This window comes from Ochotona princeps, chromosome 8 (assembly GCF_030435755.1).
Source record: "Ochotona princeps isolate mOchPri1 chromosome 8, mOchPri1.hap1, whole genome shotgun sequence".
NCBI lineage: Eukaryota > Metazoa > Chordata > Mammalia > Lagomorpha > Ochotonidae > Ochotona > Ochotona princeps.
The window spans coordinates 32,567,008-32,591,148 of NC_080839.1; the positions used below are offsets into that span (position 1 = coordinate 32,567,008).

Here is a 24,141-nt window from a genome sequence, read left to right on the forward strand (position 1 = left end):
CTGAATTGCTACACCAAACAAACACTCTCAGGGAATATTTTTAAATACTAGATTAGGGGAGTAGGCTTACTTGCTCCCTCAAAAGAAAATCTTATGGGAAAATTATAATGGAAGTTTCTGTGACAGAACTTTAAAAACTAGACAACTCTGAAAGGAAAAGGATTGTTATTTCAAAGTAAGAAAATTCCAGTATGTACCAAGTATGACACAAATCTAATACCCACCCAGTGGCCAGCTCTGTTTTCCTGAGGGATTTCCTTGTGTTTATTCCTCTAGCATTTTTTCATTGCTGACTTTTGGGGTGGCCCTTCTGTGAAGAGTTTCCTCATCCCAGCTGTTATGATGTTTAATCTAGAGTTGCCAACTTCTGATCTGACGGTTCCAAGACTCAGGGTGAGGAAAACAAAGCTTTCCAGTATTGCTGAATCCTATCCCCCACCCGTACTGGAACTGGGGCTTTCATCTCTGGTCAGTGCTGAAATGTTTTCAATCCTAACTTCATCTTTCCTCTCCCCCGAAATAGCAGAACAATTACTAATGGTAAAGATGCATGTCCATGGTCAGAATCCAAACAACTTATGCCCAATACAATCCAGTTTACTTCTATTTTTCTTTTCTGTTCCTCCTATTTCTTACACCCAAGTAAGAAGTGTGTGTGTGTGTGTGTGTGTGTGTGTGTGTGTATGTATGTGTGTGAACTAATTACCTTAAGGAATTTTTTCTCCCCAAAAAGTAAAAATTAGAGTGTATGTATTTTTAGAGCATATATTTCTTAGAATATATCCTTGGGAAAAGCATGGGCATTTTAAGCAGGCTGACCATGTGGCTTTGATTTCAGTGGTAGTACTTGGGACAACTTGGCACTTCACGTAAGGGACATCTGTCTTTTCTTCTTAAAAATACATAAGGATGGGGCCCGGCGGCTTGGCCTAGCGGCTAAAGTCCTTACCTTGAACGCCCCGGGATCCCATATGGGCGCCGGTTCTAATCCCGGCAGCTATACTTCCCATCCAGCTCCCTGCTTGTGGCCTGGGAAAGCAGTTGAGGACGGCCCAATGCATTGGGACACTGCACCCACGTGGGAGACCCGGAAGAGGTTCCAGGTTCCCGGCATCGGATCGGCGCGCACCGGCCCGTTGCGGCTCACTTGGGGAGTGAATCATCGGACCGAAGATCTTCCTCTCTGTCTCTCCTCCTCTCTGTATATCTGACTTTGTAATAAAAATAAATCTTTAAAAAAAATGCATAAGGATGGCATTTCCTGGCTCCTGTCTGCTCTCGATCTGCTTGCTTATTAAATAGATGAAATGGTAGTGCGATGGTCCTGGGTTTTATACCTGATGGGTTACAGGAGTAGGCAGATAAGGAATTGGAATACTTAAAAGCAGAAATTAGAGCACAGGTGTACATGAAGGAACCCGTTCTTCCTTGGCTTTGTTTTCATATAGGATAGGACATAGATCTTAATATGCTATAACGCATTTCCCCCCAATATGTTCAGTGGTACTGTTACATTATAAATGCATCTATTTCTGGCAATAGACACTATTCAGGGTGCCCAGTGTGATAGTTCAGTGGCTAAATGCTTGCCTTGCATGTGCCAGGATTCCATACGGTCCTGGCTTCTCTGCTTTCCATCCAGCTCCCTGCTTGTGTCCTGGGAAAGCAGTAGAGCATGGCTGAAAACCTTGGGACCCTGCACCCACATGGGAGACCCAGAGGAAGCTCCTGGTTCCTGGTTTCAGATCAGCTCAGCTTCAGCCATTGTGGCTGTTTGGAGAGTAAAGCAGTAGACGGAAGATCTTTCACTGTGTTTGTCCTTTTCTCTGTAAATCTAAATCTGCCTTTCCTATAAGTAATAAATAAATCTTTAACTGGACAAGGGGAAACCCTAAGACGGACTATGTCAATCAGTGGACTCTGCACCAGCCTCATCATACCTGGACTGTTGCTGATGATATGTTGGTGCTTCTAATTGATCGAGGTGACGCTCTGCTGGCTCTGCCTACAAACCTGAGAGGGCCTCCCTAAGAGGCGGTTGAACTTGAACTGGACAAGTGGGATGCTGGACTCTGTATGGTATAAACTTTTAATTAGGGAATCTCAACGGAACTTGAGCTGTGGTTATGCATCAAGGTGAAGGAATTCATGATGGGGGAAGGGTTTGGGGTGAAGGGGGGGGGAATCCCAGTACCTATGAAATTGTGTCATGTAATGCAATGTAATAAAAAAAAAAAAATAAATAAATCTTTTAAAAAGAAAGTATCATATCAAATGGTAAGTAGGAAAACAGTGCTGCTTGGTTCTCTGTTACTGTCCCTGTTTTGTTTGGTGTGACGTGGCTGTTCCCACATGGCTCCGAGTTGCTTTTTGGCAACACCTTGTGCTGTGAATCCTTTCCTTGCACTTACCATCCCCTTGCTAAGAAGACAAATACATGGAAATCAGATTGTGTCCTACTGATGGCAACAGGCAGGCCTTCAAGTGTCTTGTAGGATGTTAGGGCTGAGGTCAAAGCTTTCTTTGAATCTTTTCTTTTGAGCAAAATTGCTGTTACTTTGACTGACAGATTCCAAGGAAAACTTCAGAGAAAAATGCTGGGATCCCATATGGCTGCTGACTCTTGTCACAGTGGCCCCGCTTCCCATCCAGCTTTCTGCTTGTGGTCTGGGAAAGCAGTGGAGGGCAGCCCATGGTCTTGGGACCCTACATCCATGTGGAACACTGGGGGAGCGTCCAGACTCCACACTGCAGATTGGCTCAGCTCAGGCTGTTGTGGTCGCTTAGGGAGTGAATCATCCGAGGGAAGATCTCCCTCTCTCTTTCTCTCTGTATATCTGACTTTCCAATAAAAATTAAATCTTTAAAAGAATGAGAATTTAAGAAAATTATTCCTTCTTGTTTAAAAATAAAAACGTTTTTGTATCAATGGTTATTTTATTTAACATTAAGAGACTGTTGATCAAAATATTGAACATTTTTTGGTTTGTTTACTCATTTTCAGTTGTCAAAATAAGTGTAATTGGAAACAGCTGCTTTCACATTCAAATTTAAAATGGATAACTTTAAGAAAATGGCCTTATGATTTTTCCTGTTGTGTATATTCAGACCGATATTGTGTAATTTAGTGGATATTTAAATACAATCTGATAATTTTACAACTAGTATCAGTTTTACAAGAAAGATGTTTTCCATGGCTTTTGCATTTTTATAAAATTGCATTTTGACTATTTTCAGTTGGCTATTTATGTATAGTAACAGATTTAACTTTTCCTTGATATAAAATGTGGTGGAAGGCAAATGAATTGTTTCTCTGCCTTTTAAATTTTGTTTTCAACCTAAATCTAAACTTGTTTTCATTATCAAAGCAGCTTAATAGTATTAGCAGGGAATTTAAAAATGTTCCATACTTTAGTGGCTTTGTGATGAAATAAGTATAATTATTTTAAATAATTCTTGCACCAGCCCCACAAAGTAACGCAATGTAAGGAGGGCAAAGACTCCCTCTATACCCAGGGGAAACGGCATTATGTTAGGAAGCAGAGTGGCTGTGGTGGGCAGACTAAGCCGATTTTCCGGAAAAACGCTAAAACTGCAAAGAAAATTGTGCTGAGGCTTGAGCTTGTAGAGCCCAACTACAGACCCAAGAGAATGCTGGCTATTAAGAGATGTAAATTTTTTTTTAGATTTTATTTTTATTGGAAAGTTAGATATACAGAGAGGTGGAGAGACAGAGAGGAAGATCTTCCATCTGATGATTCACTCCTTAAGTGACCACAATGGCCAAAGCTGCGCTGATTCGAAGCCAGGAGCCAGGAGCCTCCTCTGGGCCTCCCATGTGGGTGCAGGGTCCCAAGGCTTTGGGCCGTCCTCAACTCCTTTCCCAGGCCACAAGCAGGGAGCTGGATGGGAAATGGGGCTGCTAGCATTAGAACTGGTGCCCATATGGGATCCCAGTGCATGCAAGGTGAGGACTTCAGCCACTAGGCTATCGCGCCAGGTCCTAAGTATGCTTTTTTCTAAGAGAAAGTTTTGGAGTAGAATTCTAGGGTCACGTGATAAGCATGCCTTTGATTAGACAATACAACGGATTGTCACAGAATTTACCCCCATTGTGTTAATATTGTGTAAATTCATATTTCTCCGCATTTGATAACTATTAACATGCTCAGATTTTTACATTTCTGCTCACCTAACAGGGAAAAAGTGACATGTTGCATTTTTCTGACAAATAATGGCATTTGGCATTTTAGAATATGGTATGACTATTTCCTCTTTTGCAAAGTACTTATTCAAATCCGTTCATCATTTTCAGTTTTGGGCTATGTGTATTTTTCTTGTTTTTTTTTTTTAATAGGAGTTTCTTTACATTGTGAATTTTGATTTTTAAGCTGTTATATGGATGGAAAAAATATTTTACTGCTCTGAGGAGTGATTTTTTTGCTCTTTCTTTATTGTCTTTAACAGTCCTTTATTTGAACTTACTAGTCATTTTGGATCTTGTGTGTGTTTTGGGTGTGTTTTTGGGAAATTCTTCTCTTGTCTAAAGTCAAGAAACCATCTGGCATATATTTTATTCTGAAATCCTTTAGGTTTTATTTTTGTGTATGCTGAGAAAGAGGAGTCAGATTTAACATTTCTTTAATTGTTTAAGTACCATTTATTGTAACAAGTGTTCCATCCTTGCTGTTGCAATGCCATCTGTGTCATAAACTAACAGTTTTGAATATAATGACTTTATATACTGCATTTCTTTTTTTTTTTAAAGATTTATTCATTTTTATTACAGCCAGATATACACAGAGGAGGAGAGACAGAGAGGAGGATCTTCCATCCGATGATTCACTCCCCAAGTGAGCCACAATGGGCCGGTGCACGCCGATCCGATGCCGGGAACCAGGAACCTCTTCCGAGTCTCCCACACTGGTGCAGTGTCCCAATGCATTGGGCCGTCCTCGACTGCTTTCCCAGGCCACAAGCAGGGAGCTGGATGGGAAGTATAGCTGCCGGGATTAGAACCGGTGCCCATATGGGATCCCGGGGCTTTCAAGGTGAGGGCTTTAGCCGCTAGGCCACGCTGCCGGGCCCTATATACTGCATTTCTTGATTTTGAATGCATTTCTGTCTTATTCTTTTTCATTGTTAGTGCTGTTGTTATGATGTTCTACTCCATTTTTTTTTTCTGTCTCATCAAATAGTTTGGAGAATAAAATGCTGAATACCCAGTAGGGTATCATAGAGACTTCAGAGATGTTGTTAGCCATTTTTAAGATACGAGGACAATTTTTGCAATTCACTTGGATTCAGAATCTGAGTAGCACACTCGGAAGTCCATTTTTTTTCCTGTTGTGTTTCCACTCTGGGATCAAGTATTTTTATTCCGGACCACCTGAGTTGGACTCTTTTAATGTCTCTAAGTGATGGAAAGCAGTAGGAAAAAAAGAGTATACAGATTTTCATCTTTTGTTGGAAAGGGCATCTGTGTCATGTTGGGCGACAAAAAGCAAGAGAATGCAAAGGGTATTATTGGGTTAGGATGCTGTGTTAAATTTAGAAGTGGCATGTTACCAATGGTTCAGGGAAGCAGGTAGGCTAGAGTAAAGCAATAATTGATATGATAGTAGTGAAAAGGATATGTCATGATTCAGCCATGCCATGTTGAGACTGGGACTCACTGAACTGTACAAAAAATAAAGCAGAATGCAGAGACCAAAAACAGAATAAAAAGGAACAGGAAGCCTAGTATTTTAATTGTTGGCTCATAGGACACTTATGTTTAACTTAGTATGATAATTTCTCTTTGAACAACAAGGGAGTCCCTCTGTGGCCTTGCAGGAGTAGTCACTGTTTTTCTGGGAGGCACTGGAGTTGTCCTTTGGAGCTGTGTTGATCTGGAGATCCAGACTTTCACACAGTGATGGTGAATCCTGGAGTCTAGTCCAGATGCCTTTGCTTTCTGATGATCTCCTTGGAACCTGCGGAATGAGGAGGGGACTGCTTCCAGCTGCCTGAGTTTGTGGTCTTAGGTGATGAAATATGACAGTATGAATAGAGACAGACAAGTGGATATTGTAGCAAAATTTAATGAACGAAAGATTGCATGATAGATCAAGCAGACATCTCAGGAAAGAACTGAGAGCTGTTTTTTTTTTTTTTTTCAACATCTCCTTTTTCTAAATTTGTCATCCATATCATATACTTATGTCCTAATTTTCATGTAACTTTCTCTGTATTTTTTAAAATATATTTATTCTATTTATTTTAGAGGGAAAGGAAAGGAGGGAGGGAGGGAAGGAGGGAGGAAGAGAGAAAGAGAGAAAGAGAAAGAGAGAAAGAGAGAGAGAGAGAGAGAGAGAGAGAATGAGAGAGAGGGAGGGATCTATGCATTGGTTCATTTCCCAAATGACCATACAGGCAGGACTAGGTCAGGCCAAAGCCAGGAATCAGGAGCGTCCTCCAGATCTCTCATGTGGTTGCAGGGATAAAATTACACGGACCATCCTTTGCTGCTTTCTCAGGTACACTAGCAGTGAGCTGGATTGGAAATAGAGCAGCCAGGATTCAAACCATATGGGATGCCAGCATTGCAGATAATGGCTTTACCTGTTATACCACAGTGCCAGCTCCCTGTTACTCTGTATTTTTGAGTAACCTTATAATGATTGTTTTGAATTACTTTTTACATGTATTTTTTAAAAATAGATTTATTTACTTGAAAGGTATAGTTGGGGAGAGAGGGAGAGAAAGAGAGAGGGAGGGAGGAAAGGAGGGAGGGAGAGAGAGAGAGAGAGAGAGAGAGAGAGTGAGTTTTTGATTAGCTGGTTCATTCCCTAAATGGTTGAAATTCTTGGAACCAGGTTGGTCTGAAGCCAGGAGATTCTTTTGGGTCTCCTTGTGAATGCAGGACCCAGTAACTGGCATTCTTCCGCTGCTTTCCTGGGAACATTAGCAGGGAGCTGTATTGGAAATAGATCAGCCGGGACTTGAACTGGCACCCACACGGGATGCTGGTCCTCCAGGAGGCAGCTTAACCCAATACACAGCCACAACCCAAGTCTCCCCTTCTTCATAGACCAATGTTAATGTATTATTGTATTCCTTTTTAGGAGTCATATTGCCTTCGTTGTTCATGTTTCGTGTGTTCCTAATTCAAGGAGATTTGTTTCTCTCTTTTGTTTTTGATTGAAGACTTTTTTCTGGAACTGTGCTTCTGGGGCTTGTTGAAGTACCTAAATCCTGCACTTGAGCTTCAGCAGTGTGTGCTAGCTAGGGCTAGGGAACTGTTGCCATCACTTATGTGTGGGGCAAGAGTCTACACTGACACCCAAGATGAGCATGATGAGGTGCCACTAATTTCTACTAACTGAGTTCGGGGATAGTGGATCCTATTGGTGTGTTTGTAGTTCTAGCTTTTTTTTTTCTGTATAAGATTGAACTGTCTGATTCACAGCTTACTCTAAACTTATGGTTCACCCTCCCAAGTGTGTGCACCAGCTGGAGCACTGAGTCATTTCATAGCATTTCCTTGATTTCACCGTAGGATCTGCTTGCAGTGCCCAGGGAGTTCTGAGTCTGCAGTCAGGCTGGATGGGTCCACATGAATCCAAATTGCATGCTGTGATTTCCTAGCGCTGTGACTTATGCCCAGAACGCCCATAATCGCAGGCTGCAGGGAGTCTGCTTTATACCCTGTAAGTTGCCCTATTTCTTTCTCTGGTGGCTTCTGGTAGCAGCAGGACTGCTTACTGTCCTAACTCATAACAGAGTTCAGCCATGACTCCACCACGGAGTTTGACACTGCCTTGGCGTTAGGAGTGGTGGGGGAAATTTCCCGTTACAGAACAAAGTAGTCTGTTGGAGCCTATCAGACCCCAGGCTGGACTTGAAGTCAGTGGGGATTTGGAATTCTTCCTCAGTGGAAACTGCAGGTGGTAGAGGCCTCAGTGACTTCTTCCAACCTTAACTGGGCAAGATGGCTTTTTCTAGCTGAATCCAGTTGCATAGATGGCTGGCCACAGCATCTTTGTCTTTCTTGCTGTTACACAGAATCTGTTCTGTTAGTTCTCTGCTGAAAAATTTTCTTAATCATTCCCCTGAGAATATGATACTTACTTTGTTTTTCTTGTATCTTTTTGTAGTTGAGGTCAATGTGACTTCTTATTCATAGATCATCTTGGATTTTCCAGAAGCATGGGCCGAGCACTCACTGTTCATGTGCAGGGACACATGCTATGTATTAATGAACATAGATGTGGAACTCCTCAACAAAATACAGCTAAAATGAATGTGGCAGTACTGGAAACATTTTACTTGTTTAATTTGAAAGGCACAGTTACAGAATGAGAGAGGGAGAAAGAGAAATCTTCCATCCCCTGTTTACACTCCAAATGACAGTGGTGATCGAGGTTCAACCAGGCTGAAGCCAGGAGCCAACAACCTCAACTAGATTTTCCACTCTATGGCAGGGGTTCAAGTACCTGGGCCATCTTTTGCTAGGAGCATTGACAGGGAGTGGATAAGAAGCAAAAGAACCTGAACTCAAGCAGGTATTTTGATAGGGAATGCAAGCTCTGCAGGCAGTTCTTTAACCCACTATACCGTAATTCTGGTCCCTTCTTTCACCATTTTTATTAATGCTGGAAGTCCTAGGCAGGGCAGGTAGGCAAGAGAGACATGATATGTGAATTGCCCCTGCTTCTGTGGGCTTTTTTTCTTTATTTTTGACAGTCCTTACATAGTTGACCAGGGCACAAAGGGTCAAAGGCTACAGGAAAGTGGGCAAGACCACTATTTCCACATTATTGCCCTTCTCTTGTACCTGGGGTAAAGCCCCACCCAGCCTCCCACCCATCCCAGGTTCCCAACGTGGGGCATGCTCCGAGGGTCTTGCCCAAGTGGTCCTGACAACTCAACAGTCATGAATTGCTGCCAATCTCGCCATCCCAAGCATGATGAAATCCCCTCAGAATCACTGGCTGACATAGTCTCTTCATGGTTGGGGTTTTGAGATCAGCAGTTCAATTGGAGGGATCCCCAGAGAAACTTCATCTGAGGTGATCCCAGACCTGATTCTTGTGTGTGTTTGCCAGTACAGGGTCCAGCACCGTCTGTTGCCCCAATCAGTTTATGCATATGCTGGTGGTTGCAGTTGCTGGGTCAGTTCTGCTTCCAGCCCTGTCTTCCACACGAACATTTTGGTGTTGCAGTCCAGCCCAATCCTTCCTACTTTATACTTGGCCCTCACGCAAACCAGTGGGAGCAGAAGCATAGTTGAGGCAACTTTCCATAATCTCCACCAGGCCTGCCCCCTACCCGGCTCCCATGCTTGCCACTATGTACCGCAGACTTGTTCAGTCTGTCCCACATCCCACTTAGCTCTTGTATATGTCAATGGGCATTGAAGCTTAGTTCAACCCAACAAGCCCTACTGTCCAGCCCACACACATACTGGTGGGTGCTGTTCTGTCTAACCCCCCCTTCCTCAGTCCTGGTTTTTGTGCTCTCCAGTGGGAGTGATAACCCAAGAGGGAGGTACCCACTATTTCCCTACTAGGCCACTCCCTCTCCCGGATTATGCACTCTCCAGGTGGTTCTGTGGTTTAATTTGACAGAATTAGCCCCCAGTGCCAGCCTCTGCCTGCTGATGCTGTGGCAAAGCACAACCAACCCTTACCTACTCTAATTTATGCTTATACCAGTCAGGACAATCAGCCCAGCCTGGGTTTTCCCTGATCCAGCTCACAAGAAGCCCACAGGTGTTGTAGCCCTGCCTGGTCTGGTCTAACCCCCATCCCAACTCATGCTCTCCAGTGGGAGTAGCTGTCCAGCAGGGGAACCCTCCACATTTCCCTTTGCCCCCTCCCTCCCTGGTTCTCACATGTGCTGGTTGGGTGCTGCAGCCCAGTTTGGTATGGTCCCCCTCACCTTGGCATTTGCCAGTGGGTGTTATAGCCTGGCCTGGCTTGGCCCACCCCCAATTCCAGCTGACACTGGTGAGGATCATAGACTAGCCCAGCCCACCAGGCATCCCGTTCCAGCTGTATTGGTGCACTGGTATGTGTTGTGACCGTACGTGGCCTGACCCACACTCTGTTCTGGTGCTCGGATTTGCCAGCAGTTGATGTGAACTTGTTCAGCTTGGTCTGCCCTCAACCTATGTCAAATGTATGATGGTGGGTACCTTTCCCTGGCCTTGTCTGCGCTGCTCCCTATCGTGGTTCTTGCATTCACCTGCATGGACTTTATCCTGCCAGAGGAGTTGCTCAGGCTCCTCCATTAGAACCCCTCCGAGTGCCAGATTCCGCGCATACTGGTGGATCCATGAGCCAGCCCTACTTAGTCCACCTCCTGTCCTAGCAGGAACAGTGGCCTTTCCTGACTGGCCTTCAACCCATTCTGGTTCTTACTGTTGGATGTTTCAGCTCAGCCAAGGCTCATCCATACCCAGGCATGGCTCACACATGGCTCACACATGGCTCAGTTGGGGCAGAGACCTAGGCTAGTCCATCTACATCTACCCTGGTCCTTCAGAGCACCAGATGGTGCTGGAGTCTAGCCTGGACTGGTGCGTTCAGTCTTAGTTCACACTTGTGCCAAGGGAGATTACAACCATGTCCAGACCAGAATGAAGCCCCCATTCTAGCCCCTTCACTTACCAGTGGGAACCTCAGCTGAATTAGAGTGTCTTCTTAGCTCCCCAATCTGGTCTGTTCCCAGCCACAGATCATGCACATTCCAGTGGTTGCTCTGACCCAGCTTGGCATAGCCCCTCACCTATCTTGGCCTTTGCCTTCGTTGCTGTGTCCTAGTATCCCTGGCTCAAGCAGACCAGTCGGTGTAAGAGCCTAGTTTGGCATGACCTGTGCTCTATCCTGAATTCTGTTCTTCCTTGTGAGTTGAAGTTTGCTTGGTCCTGCCTGGTCTGCCCCCTTCCAGTTGCAGCTCGGCCCACCCCACATTCTGTTTTAGGATGCACATTTGGGTGCTGCTTCCTTGGCCTGCCCAGACTGTTGTCAGTTCCTTTACCAGTAAGTGATGGCAGGTTCCATGGTCACACCTAGCTCACCCCATCACCACCTCAACTCTTGAGCTAACCAACGGGACTTGTATTTCCACAGGGTTGGGCCCACACTTCCCCACAGACTCTACCCCTGGACCTGGTTCTCTTGCGTGCTGTTTAGTGTCTTGACCCTGCCAAGTGTGACCCATCCACTGTTTCAACACTCAGTCAGGTACTGGTACCTAGCCCTGCCAGACAGGCCTCCAGCCATAGCTTTTGTGTGGGCTGGTGTATGGCAGTCAGTGATGCTCTACACTAACAGCCCATCTCAGGATTCCCATGTGGGCTGGTGAATCAGTTTGGCCCAAATAGATCTTATGGAATCTTCCCTCCAAACCACCAGGTCTCAGTCCCCAAGCTTGCCAGAAAGTTCCATAACTCCATCACTGGGAATCACCCAGAATTCATCCCTCACCTACATTCACACTAGCTTTATCCCTGAATGTCCTTAGGTAGCAATTACATATCGTAAAAACCCTAGAGCTCATTGCTGGTGGCCAGCAGGCAGAGCCTTGCGCCAAATAGGCCCAGCAGCCAGGACTTGGTCACTGTGTGGCAATGGTGCCCATGGGTCGAGTTCTGGGCAATGGGTCTGACCTGGCCCGGGCACTCTCCGCAAGTGGGTCACCACCACTGTGGAGGGCTGCTGTCACCCGAGCCACCAAGGTGGAACTCCCACTCCCTAGTTTCCTATTGCCACACGGTGGTGGTTGCAGAGTGGGGCTAGAGGCTTTAATCCTGTCCAAGGATTTTCTCATGGTGTACTCACCATGGGGGGAGAAATCTCTGTCTCTCTGGCCTCCCAGCAGCCAGTACTCAGTTACCATGTGGTGATGGTGCCCATGGATTGAGTCCTGGGCACTGGGTCTGACCTGGCCCGGGTACTCTCTGAAAGCGGGTCGCCACCACTGTAGAGGGCAGCTGTCACCTGAGCCACCAAGGTCAAACTAAGGTGTAAGAATTTAAGCTCTACAAACTCATAGTAATTTTCTAAGTACATCTTGATTTGATTTTGCTCCTTGCTGTAATGGTGGATAGCATTAAATATTTCATTTTCTATTTAGGTTAATGGAATCCTGCCAAAAATAATAATCAAGTAAAGCTTGTCTAATTAGCCTTTTCCATATGTTTGCAGTTGTGAAGTGGTGGAAGGTTCTGCAGAATATAACATGTCCAGGGAATTAATTAGAAATCCCCTTCCAAGGAGGATTTGGTCTACGTATTAGTCTTTGCTTGCTGCTATAACGAACTGCCATAAATCTAGCAGCCTGAAACAATGCCCTTTTGTCATCTCACAAATCTGTAGAACAGAAGTCTGGAATGACATGATTGAATTCTGCTTAGTATCTCACATTGACAAATCAAAATGTTGACAGGGCTACATTTCTTTTTGGAAGCAAGCTCTTCGGGGAAAATATATATCTAAGTTGTATTAATCATACCTTTTTTCTTTATGCCTTAAAATTTTCTCTTTATTTGTGTTTGAAAGGGAGAGAAAGAGAGAGAATGAATCTCATCTAATGGTCACTCCCCAAATGACTTTAACAGCTGGGACTGGGCAAAGCTAGAAACTGGAAGTTCAATAGTACAATGCAAAACATTACTTTGTAAGAAATGAATCAGTTAGATATGAGTTTAATTTTGCTTCTGTTGTGCATTAAACCAAGATAATAAAATTTCTTGACACTTAGACTGTGCTTTCCTCTATTTGAAATTTCTTATATTTTTCTTTTTTTTAAAAATTTATTTATTTATAATTCATTAATTACATTGTATTATGTAACACAGTTTCATAGGTACTTGGATTCTCCCCCCACCCCAAACCCTCCCACCACGGTGGATTCCTCCACCTTGTTGCATAACCAAAGCTCAAGTTCAGTTGAGATTCCCCCATTGCAAGCATATACCAAACATAGAGTCCAGCATCTTATTGTCCAGTCAAGTTCAACGGCTTTTTAGGTATACCCTCTCTGGTCTGAAGACAGAGCCAGCAGAGTATCATCCCAATCAATTAAAAGCTCCAACATACCATCAGCAAAAATTTACATCATTATGGAATTAATTGACATAGTAATGAGTAACCAATATGGTAAAAGTAAATGCGAGTTCTTAACCACCTTCTGTGACCACCTCATTGACATTTCAATTTTAGTTTATACACAACATATAACAAACCTAACATAACATATTATACATAACATCGTGTCATCTTAAATTAAGGCAAACATGTGGTATTTAACCTTTCGGGATTGGCTCATTTCCCTTAGCATTATGGTTTCCAGTTTGGCCCATTTGGCCACAAAGAACTGCATTTTGTTTTTTTTAATAGCTGAGTAGTATTCCATGGAGTAGATGAACCATAGCTTTCTTATCCAATCCTCTGTTGATGGACATTTTGGCTGCTTCCATGTTTTTGCAATTACTGATTGTGCTGCTATGAACATAGGAGTGCATGTTGGTTTCTCATAAAACAAGTGTTCTGGGTATATTCCTAGGAGTGCTATTGCTGGATCATACGGTATGTTGATTTTGAGTTGTTTGAATGTTCTCCATACTGATTGCCATAGAGGCTGTACCAGCCTGCAGCCCCACCAGCAGTGGAGTAGGGTTCCCTTTTCCCCGCAACCTCGCCAACAAGTGTTGTTGGTGCTTTTATTCATGTGGGCCAGTCTTACTGGCGTTAGGTGGTACCTCGTTGATGTTTTAATTTGGATTTCCCTTATTGCCAGGGAACTTGAACATTTTTTCATATGTTTATTTGCCATTTGGGATTGTTCCTTTGTGAAGTGTTTGCCCATTTCCCGTGCCCATTTCTTGAGTGGCTTGTTTGTTTTGGTGTTTTGGCTGTTTCGTAGTTCTTTGTATATTCTGGAGATTAGCCCTCTATCACCTACATAGTTCTTATATTTTTCTAAAAGAACTTTTTGGTATTTCTGTGTCCTTTCATGCATGTTTACTCCCATAGGCTTCCTTAATACTCATCATACTTTTTTCATCATAGCATTTTTATATTGACTTTAATCTACTTTTATATGCTGACTGGGAAAAAAGTTCCGAGGCATGTATAGTTTAAAAGGCCCAATATACTTTGACTACTGTATGAACATAGTTAGAAAATATCTCATCCTTTACAATTAATGTAGGACCAAATAATATACATATGAAACATTTCCAAAACATCTCTATGTCATTTTGCTCTGTTCCTTGGAGCATTTTGGGAGATGATTGTGTTTTTTTTAAAGATTTATTTATTTTATTGCGAAGTCAGATAAATACACACACACACACACACACACACACACACACACACAGAGGAGGAGAGACAGAGAGGAAGATCTTCCGTCTGTTGATTCACTCCCCAAGTGACTGCAACGACTGGAGCTGCGCTGATCCAAAGCCAGGAACCTGGAGCTCTTCCGGGTCACCCACACACGGGTGCAGGGTCCCAAGGCTTTGGGCCGTTCTCGACTGCTTTCCCACTGCACAAACAGGGAGCTGGATGGGAAGTGGAGCTGCCAGGATTAGAACTGGAGCTCATTTGGAATCCTGGCGTGTTCAAGGCGAGGACTTTAGCTGCTAGGCTATGGCGCTGGGCCCGATTGTGTGTTTTTGCTGTGTGAGTGCTTTTCTTTCAAGTCTTCTAAATCTGTTTTCCTATTCCTTTCCCTTCTCCTCCTTTCTTTGGGTCTGCTTCATTCTTTTTTTTTCCTATCTATTCCTCTGTGTGGTGCATGTTCTAAATCTGCTTAGTGAATTTCACCTCTCATTTTATCCTAGTTTTTCAGTGTCCTTGGAATATCATTTACTTTTTCGTTTCGTTGTATTTTCTCAAACAGTGTTGCCTTCTATCATTTGTTCCACAAACCCAGAAATTCCCTTTAAAGCAAACCAATACAATCAATTTTGGCAAAGATCGCTGAAGCCTATTCCTAGGAAAGATAAGAGAAGTAATATTAAGAGCAAAAATTAACAACATGAACTGTCTTAGATTTAGGTTATTTCTCACCTAATCCCATTTGCTTAAGGCTAATCTGTAGTTTTCAAATTTCAGAATAGTAAAGATTAGACTAACATGATGAGGATAGATAACCACCCAAAGGTTAAATGTTTTTTAATTTCTTGCCAAAACAGGAGGGCATGGCAGCCTTATGCGCTGGCTCAGGTTCAGAGGCATGCTTCTCATGTTTTTCATGCCTTTATAAAAGTTCAGAGTTTCTCTGGCTCTAACATCTCATATGGCAAGAGTTCTGAATTTATCCCTTAGGGTACACTGTGGTTAGTACACTGTGTGCTTAATGAGTCTCTGTTTGGGGCTAGAGATTGACTCAGGACTCCTTCAAATCTGAACTGCCATTATTTTTCAATGTAAGTTAGATTTATGGTTGCCTTGCCATTAGTTTGGTATGCTGCTCTGCTGCTGCTTGACCTTATGAAGACGGAAGGAGTCTTCTTTTGGATGTGGTAGTTTCAACAAGATGAGACTTGATTTTGCAGAATCATTTTGCTTTCTAAGTTGTCAAGTGTACCCTATGAAAATCATTAGCAACTTTCGCAAGACTTTTACAAAAAAAACCATTTATTTGGGAGAATCAAGTCCAGATAGTGTTTTTATTTAAACTTTCAGTATCTTGGAATATTTGGCAAGATGAATTAATTTCCTCCCTTTTCAGAGTTTAAGCAATGCCACACTTGATGTAGATAGTCAGGATTTTTCCTTAGAAGCTCCTCACACAAATTTTTTCCTATTAAAATATTAGATGTAGCAACACCAATAGCAGCAACAACAAATTGATAATGAGTTCTTGTTTCCCTGTTTTATCAAGTGATTTAGGTCGTTTCTCTTTGTTGCTAGCTGTTGGGAGTATAGTCTCTTTCCTCACTTGCAGATGTGGTCTCCTCTCTCTATGAACTCTTGATAATCAGGTGGGACAGCTGATATGATATGAACTTCCACAGTGATGATATTTGAGAGATTTTTCTGCTAACTGGACAGTGATATTGTATCAGCCTGTCTGTGGTAGGCTAATGATCAAGACCACTTGAAGTAGAGTTTATATTTCAAATTTTTTTCTCTTTCATACTACAGAAGTTACAGTATCTTGAAATACTGTAGATTATATATGAAAAGTGTGCAATATAAAAAATTATGCATGAGTTTCAAAAGATTCTTGCACCAAAATAAACTTGTCATTTAGTTCTATTTTCCATGATTTTTTTCTGAAGTGCCTTTGTGTGTGTGTGTGTGTGTGTATTTCCAGGTAAGATGGCATTGTTGAATAAGAAAATGTCAGCCCTCATTTTCTTGAGAAAGTAAACAACATGGTTTAAGGTTTTCCCACTACTTCTCCCTCCCTTTACTGGATTCCCTCAGTTGCTTCGCTTTCAATTCAGCTTCATGTTCATACATCTGAGGAAGCAGTGGACATGGCCCAAGTACTGGAGCCTGTTGCTCCCAAGAGGGAAATCCTGGTGAAATTGTAGGTATCCTGGCTTTGGCCTGACCTAATCTCTGACTCCTCTAAGGAGTGAACCAGTGAGTAGAGGATCTCTGTCTCTCTCTCTCAATCTATGATTCTGCATTTGAAATAAATACATCTGTCTTCATTAAAAAAATTATTTGGAAGGCATGAGAAGAGGAAGACAAGAGAGGTCTTCTACACGTTGATTCATTTCCCAAATGCCTTCACAGTTTTGGGGTTGGGCCAGGTTGAAGCAGGGAGATCTAGAACTCTGTCCAGGTCTCCCACATTGGCAAGAACCCACCAGAACCATCATCTGTATTTCCAGTGTGTACATTACTAGGAAGCTGCAGTTTGGAAACAGAACCAGAATTGAATCCTAGGTACTTTACTATGGAGTGTGGGCATTTCAAGCATTGTTTTGATTGCTGCATCAAGTGCCTATGCCTGAATGAGCATTCATTATCCTTTTCCGTATTTTACATGATGCAAAATTTTCAGTTTACCTCTTCTCTTTTAACGTGACTTTGAAATTCCTCATTTTTCTTTTAGACAAACTGGCAATTGTTTACTTTGTGACTTCTGATTACTTCTGAGTTTGTTTTGCATGTCTGTATTATCCGATTAGGAATGTGGTCAGATTAGGAATATATCCTTTTTAATACTACACTTGACTAAATTATATCAGAAGTTGATGTAAGGAAATACTGATTTCTCTTAAACAACTTCTGTGATTTTTGAAAATCTTTCTTGTCGGCTCAATCTGCAGTTCCAGGGTGGTATTTCTCCTTCTTTATAGGCCTTGCAATAGTTACCATAACATAGCAGCCGGAAAACAGAGGCTTATGATGATCTGACCAATCTGAAACCTGGCCCCCAACCAAAAGCATGGCAGAAAAAATACCTCAAGCACGAATGGGCTCACTTCTGAGAAACTGAGTTCATGGTACAAGTTTGATTGGCCTTACAAAGGAATCAGTGGGAGTCAAGACGGGAAATAGGGAAAATGTAGCCTTAGAAGCTGATCCTCTGTGTGTGTGTGTGTGTGTGTGTGTGTGTGTGTGTGTGTGTGTGATTTCCACAGGCTCATGGTCCCTCATTCACTGTTCAGAAACCCCAAAAGTTTTAAAGACGCAGACTTAAATTTTTTTGTTGTTGTTGTCAAAATCTGGCCTAAATGCATATAAGATGATTTAAAATCTATCTCTTACTTTGAAAATTCATATATTATGCTGTACGAATAATAATGTGGTTGGTTTTAGCTTTTTCCTCCCTTCTACTAAAGGGTATTTATTGTTAATGTCTTGTGTGTGTATCTTTTTAAGATCCAAAAAACATTATGCATTCTGGAACATATTGTCCCTGAAAGGTTTTAGATAGTTATAGACTTGTTCATATTATATGATGGTCCAGTCAGAATTAGCTTCCTTCTTGCTTCTTGATGGTTTTCATTTAATTTTCTAAGAATATTTTAAATATCTCTATTTCATATGCATTTTGAGAATTAGCCCTCAAAGATGTTGGTAGTAGAGATGTGGAGACCCATAGCTGTTCTTGTCATTATATAGTCTCTTGCTGTAATAAGTCTGATGTAAGTGCCCATATTGAATACAGGCATAAGAGATGGTGCTGAACTTTCGAAATTGGGAATACTAAGGCTTTTCGTCAATTGCCTTGTCTGGTTCTGGTGGAAGCCACCTGCCATGTTGCAAGGATACACAAAGAGCTACCAGCAGAGGCCCAAGCAGATAGGAACCAACTCATCACCCTTATGAAAAAGAAAGACTGGAAATGGGCCCTCCAGCTCCAGTGAAACCTTTAGATGCCTGTAATTTTGGGCTACATCTTGTTTGTAACTTGCTGAGAGACGCTGAGTCACGACTATGCAGACAAGACTTCTCATACACATGATTCACAGAAAGTATGAGAAGAATAAATAAGTGGCTGGTGTTCTTTAAGCCACTAAGAGTTGGCATGAATTCTTGTGTAGAAAGGGATAATAAAATGAGTGATAACCAAGGAATAATTGATTAATTTTTTTGAAAAACTACAATTTGTAAATGATTTTCTTCAAATTTCCCAAATCAATGAATACATTTCATGTGGTTTTTGATTCCTAAGTTGCATTTCCTGCATATTTTCTATTTTGACTTAAGTCTGGTATTGCATCATGTATCATAGGTAGTGTCTAATTTTTCCTCCCCTTTGTTTTTCCCTTTTGTAAAACTGCTGATTTAATTTTTTTTCTTTTATTTTTTATTTTTTATTTTTTTAAATTATTTATTATTTAACTTCAGTAATTACATTGTATTATGTGACACAATTACATAGATACTTGGGTTCTCCCCACCCCTCCCCAAACCCTCTGCTGATTTAATTTTTAAAAATTTATTTTATTTACTTAAAACACATAATGACATAGAATATGGATAGATAGATAGATCTTTGACCCATCAATTTGCTCCACAGATAAATAATCTTGTTGCATAGATAATTTTTGGGCTGAGTCTGGGCCAGACCAAATCCAAGAGCCCAGAATTCCATGAAGATCTCTTACCGGAAGCCCAAGTACTTGAGCCATCTTCTGTTGCTTTCCCAGGCTCATTATCGTGGATATGCAACAGAAGTATGGCAGGCAGACTCAAACTGGCACCTGATATGGAATGCCAGTTTTACAGGCAGTAGCTTAATCTATGCACCACAACGTTGGCCTCAGCTCCTGGAACTTTGTTTTCATGGACGTCTTAATTGTGATCCTGAAGCAGTTCTGTGTTGTCTGTCTAGTATTGCACGACAAATCACCCCAATATTCAGTGTTTCATAGCAGTGATGCTTTACTTTTTTTCCCCCCATGATTCTGTGGATTGTCCGTTCTACTGCTCTTGCCCAGATCCCTTCATGGAACTGTGTTCTTATGGTGGGTGTGTTGAAGTTGGATAGCTTCAGGTGTTTCCCCCTTAGGTTTTGGACCTTGGCAGGGATGACTGGAAAACTGGGATCTGCCTTTCCACTTCTCTCATCAGTATTCAAATCCAAATATTTTCTGTGGTAGCTGGCTCCTGAGAGAGAGAGGGTAGAAGCCATAGGAGTCTTGAGGGTTAAAGCATGAACCTTTCACAGTGTTCCCTCTGTCACATTATATAAAGGTCAAAGCCAAGTCACAAACCCAGCCCAGATTCAAAGGAATGAAGAAAAATCCTCACTTTTTAAATTGGAGAAGCAGCACCATCACATTGCAGAAAAAGCACAGAAGAAATGGTTCATGGTGGGGTAGGGGGATGTGATTTTAGTGATATACCACAAACTTTATTATGAAAAATTATAAATAATAATTTACAAAATTCCATCAGCCTACATTCCTGGACACAAGGCTAGAAGATATAAAATAGTCAATTCATCAGACATGCATTTTTTGAGAAGAGCTGGCTCTAGGAAACAAAACATACAAACTTGAAGCAGAAAACATTTTATAAAACATCTCTTTTTGCCTGATATCTTCAATAGCAGTCCTTTAGGATCAGGAAATGAATGTTTTAAATGAAAAAACAAAAGCTGTTTTTTGAGTGCTTAGAATTCTGCTTTTTATCCCTGAAATGCTTTGCTCTAGGAGACAAATGCAGCAGCCTTTGTGAATTGCTAATGTGCCTAAGGAGCACAGTAAGTAAGAACTCTTGGCCATTGTTGTGTTTCATGGAGTCAAGTCCTCTGCCTTTGCCGTTGTATGCTTTTCCTTACTGCAGAGATGCCAGGTGTGAACCCTCATGACTTACCATAATTGGAGTGTCAGAGTGAGGTTGTGAAATTGTCTTTTTGTGTAGAATATTGAGGATTAGATTAAAGAGACCTTAATAAAATGGAATGGAATCAGAGTTGGAAGGGAAAATACAAATCAACTGTCCATCCCTCTTACTTAAAAAATAAAAAAACTGAGGCCCAGGGACATTAAGTGACATGCTAACATTAAATATGTGGTTTGTGACAGACTCCAGCTACATCATAGAAATTTCCAAGTTGTTTTCTGCTGTTATTTACACTGGGGTCTGCCATCTTTTTTCTTTTCTTTTCTTTTCTTGTCTTGTCTTGTCTTGTCTTGTCTTGTCTTGTCTTGTCTTGTCTTCTCTTCTCTTCTCTTTTCTTTTCTTTCTTTTTCTTCCTTTCTTCCTTAAGATTTATTAATTTTCATTAGAAACACAGATGTATCGAGAGAAGAGACAAAGGTCTCCCATCAGCTGGTTTACTCCCCAAGTGGCTGCAATGGCTGGAGCTAAGCCAATCTGAAGCCAGGAACCAGGAACTTCCAGATCTACATGGATGCAGGGTCTTAAAGCCATATATTCTTTTAAAAGCTTATTTGTTTTTAGTGCAAAGTGTAAAGTCAGATATACAGAGAGGAAAATCTTGTCTGATGATTTACTCCCCAAGTGGCTGCAGTGGCCAGAGCTGAGCCGATCCCAAGCCAGGAGCCAAGAGCCTCTTCTGGATCTCCCACGTGGGTGCAGGGTCCCAAGGCTTTGGGCCGTCCTCTACTGTTTTCCAGGCCACATGCAGGGAGTTGGATGGGAAGCAGGACTGACTTATTGATCCAATGTCCAAATACTGCACTTTTTTGGTGTACCAAGTCAGTATAGTATACAATCTGAAAAAAAATCTTTTTCTCTTGTATTGACAAAGACACTGCTATTAACAATCTGATCTTAAATGGGATATTTTAAAATTTAGCTGTTTTATGGCATGGGAAATAGTTTTGTGTTACACCTCTTTAGAAATAATGAGATATGTGATTCATTCATTCTTCATTCCTTGGTGCAGTGGCGATGTGTAAGAAAACTTGAACTAGGTGCTGAATCTCATCAAAGCTACTTGGGATGCTATCTCTGTCTTTACTTTAGCTCTGATGCTATCACTTATTGTGGCACATGGTGTTTTCTTCTATTTATTCCTTCCCCTTCACCAACACCTTTTTCTTTGTTAATAGGCAGGATTTACACATTCTTGTTTAAGTTCATAGCATAAATATCACTAGAAAATTATATCTCTTGTGATTTTAGTTCTGGCATTTTAAAAGGGACTCCCAGGGAGAAGGAAGTAAATCTGCTCTTGGCCAATTTTAGTAAGAAATTATTCTTGTATCAGAGGTTAGCTAGTGGATATGCCGAACCCATTGGTGTGAAATGGTAAAATGTGAAATAAGTTTATTTTTAACGCATTTATTTCAGTGCGTTTTTCTGGTAAGGTGGTAGGTCTTCTCCCAGTGGTAAGTTGGGCATCTAAGTTTTCTCAGAGAGTTGTTGTCTTCATCTACATCGAGCTCCAAAAAAAGGGGGAGCAGGGAGTTCACACACAAAGGTTTTTTATCAGCTCACTATAGAAGTGACACATCTGTCTTCTTACATTTTTGGTTGACAAGAACTCAATCCCATAGTTGACATGTATTTGTGAGGGATCCTGGGGAATGTACACTGTTGTATGCCCAGAGGAAAGAGGAAATAGTTTGATGAACAGCTGGCCAGCATCTGTCAAAGTGTTTATATGCAACCACACACACACACAGAGGCAAGATCTTCTGAGTTACGATATTTATTTAAAGAGGATAGGCCCATGAAATCTGCCAACTTGCTCTCTTTTTGTCTTAATTCACCAACTCTTCTTTAAACCTACTTATTTGCTTGAATTTCACATAAATATTAATTTTTTAAATGTCATAAAATTGAAAAAATGTACAACAAGTTTGTCTTGAGGAAATTGTATTTTGCCTGAGGAATATGAGAGATTAACCCTGAGAGGTTAAAATAAATTGCCTGAGGTCTCTTGTCATAGAAATGAGAAGTAAAATCGCTTCTCGGCCTTTTGGCTAAGATCAAGTGTAGTATCTGTTCTTATCAGAAATGAGAAGTAAAAAAATTAAATTTTTCTCCTTTTAGTTCAAGATAATGCCATTAATATTTGTTCAAATTCTTATTATCTGTTTTATATTTTGGCCCTATACAGTTTTGCATTCTGACATGGGTGTTCTTTTGATTGTTTTTCTTTAAAAGAGGTTCTCACTACAGCCTTTAGGTGGCATACGTTAGCTAACCCAAGGCTGTTTTGCAGCTAGAGCAATTATTTTAGGTCAAATAAAAGTTTATGGAAAACGGGAGCGCTGAATAATTTAAACAATGTAAACACATTGTCAGCAAAGTCTCCCTACATTTAGAATCATTCTTCTGAATGAGATTTTATATACAAGAAACAAATATCAGGAGGATTTTTTAGGAGTTCTCTAATTCTGCCAGTGTTGGGAGTCACTGGTAATAACTGATTCTTGAAAGAAATTTTAAAATAGAGTAGGTTTTCTGAAGTGGCTGGAATATAAATCTGAGAATGGGAGGCCTCAAGTTCCTACAAGTTCCCGAATATATAGGACAACTTCTCCTTCCTCTGGCTTATTCTACTTATTACAGAGCCTCATGGCATCTGATAATTTATTCATATCAACACAGTATTCTAAGATTCTGTAGGAGTTCAAACATTTGGCACTATTTGTTAAAATCTCCATATTCCATATTAAAGTATTTGGGTTCAATTCCTGGTTCCAATTCCTGATTCCAAAAAGGTGTTGGCTCAATAGTTGGGTCCCTGCCACCCTATTGGAAAATCTGGATTGAGTTCCCTGCCCCTGACTTTGACCTGGCTCAGTGTTGGTTTTTGCTGGCATTTAGTGGGATGAGGTCAGTGGAGGAGAGCTCTATTTCTCTCTGTCTCTTTGTTGCTTAAATAATAAATAATAAAAGCAATATCTATGATGATAATGAGTGAAAACATTTTTATGTACCTGTGTAGAATGTTGCTGAGGCATATTGCTTTGCTCTTATTAGGGTTATAGAAATTGTTGATAGAAGGGAACTTTCATGTCTGATTTTTTTCTCATTCTTTAGGGGTTGTAAATTCCTTGCCTAAGGTATAGGTGACGTGATATTTTTTCAGTGCTTCTGTGTTGACTAATACACCTATAATTCATGTGACGAATCCTAGGCAAGTCTATTCTTTCTTTCCTGAGATGTAATTCAGTTCTGAAGACAGCATTTAGATAAAAAATCATACATGGAAGATATTATGAAAAACCAAAACACCCAGCAGTTTTGTGAGCAGTTAGTGCTTTTGTGATGAGAATATGCACGTAACCATCATCCGCACCAAAAGGTGAACGTGTGTTGATCTAAGGAAGGAGATGATAAAAATGTTCCACTGATATTCACTTAAATCATTTTCTTTGGCTTTACTGTGTCCAAAGTGTCAATATTCTGTGATTTATAGATGTCAGAATCTGAATTAGGGCCTGAGTATGCTACCTTTGTTTTTCCTGAAAACGTCAGCTTCCAGGTTCATGTAATAACATAAGATGAGCAAAGCTCATATATGATGTTCCGTTTCTTCCTTTGGATGACATTCATTTCCTTAGGTCACTCCCAGCAGCTGAAGTCTTGGTCTACCCTACCATTCCTGAAAAAAATCACCCTTTCAACTTTCATAGTAAAGTGTATATGACTGATGCAGGCCTCAAATATTTCTGATACTTGGCAGCTTTTCAAGTTTAACGAGTCTAAGCCACTAAGCCAGTGACATGAAAGTACATAGTTACAC

The 24,141-nt window shown here is 41.3% G+C and overlaps 1 pseudogene; it reads left to right on the top strand.

The window, feature by feature from the left end:
- The first annotated feature begins 22,349 nt into the window (after positions 1-22,349).
- Positions 22,350-22,463, top strand: LOC131481072 (U2 spliceosomal RNA; annotated as a pseudogene).
- Positions 22,464-24,141: the final 1,678 nt, after the last annotated feature.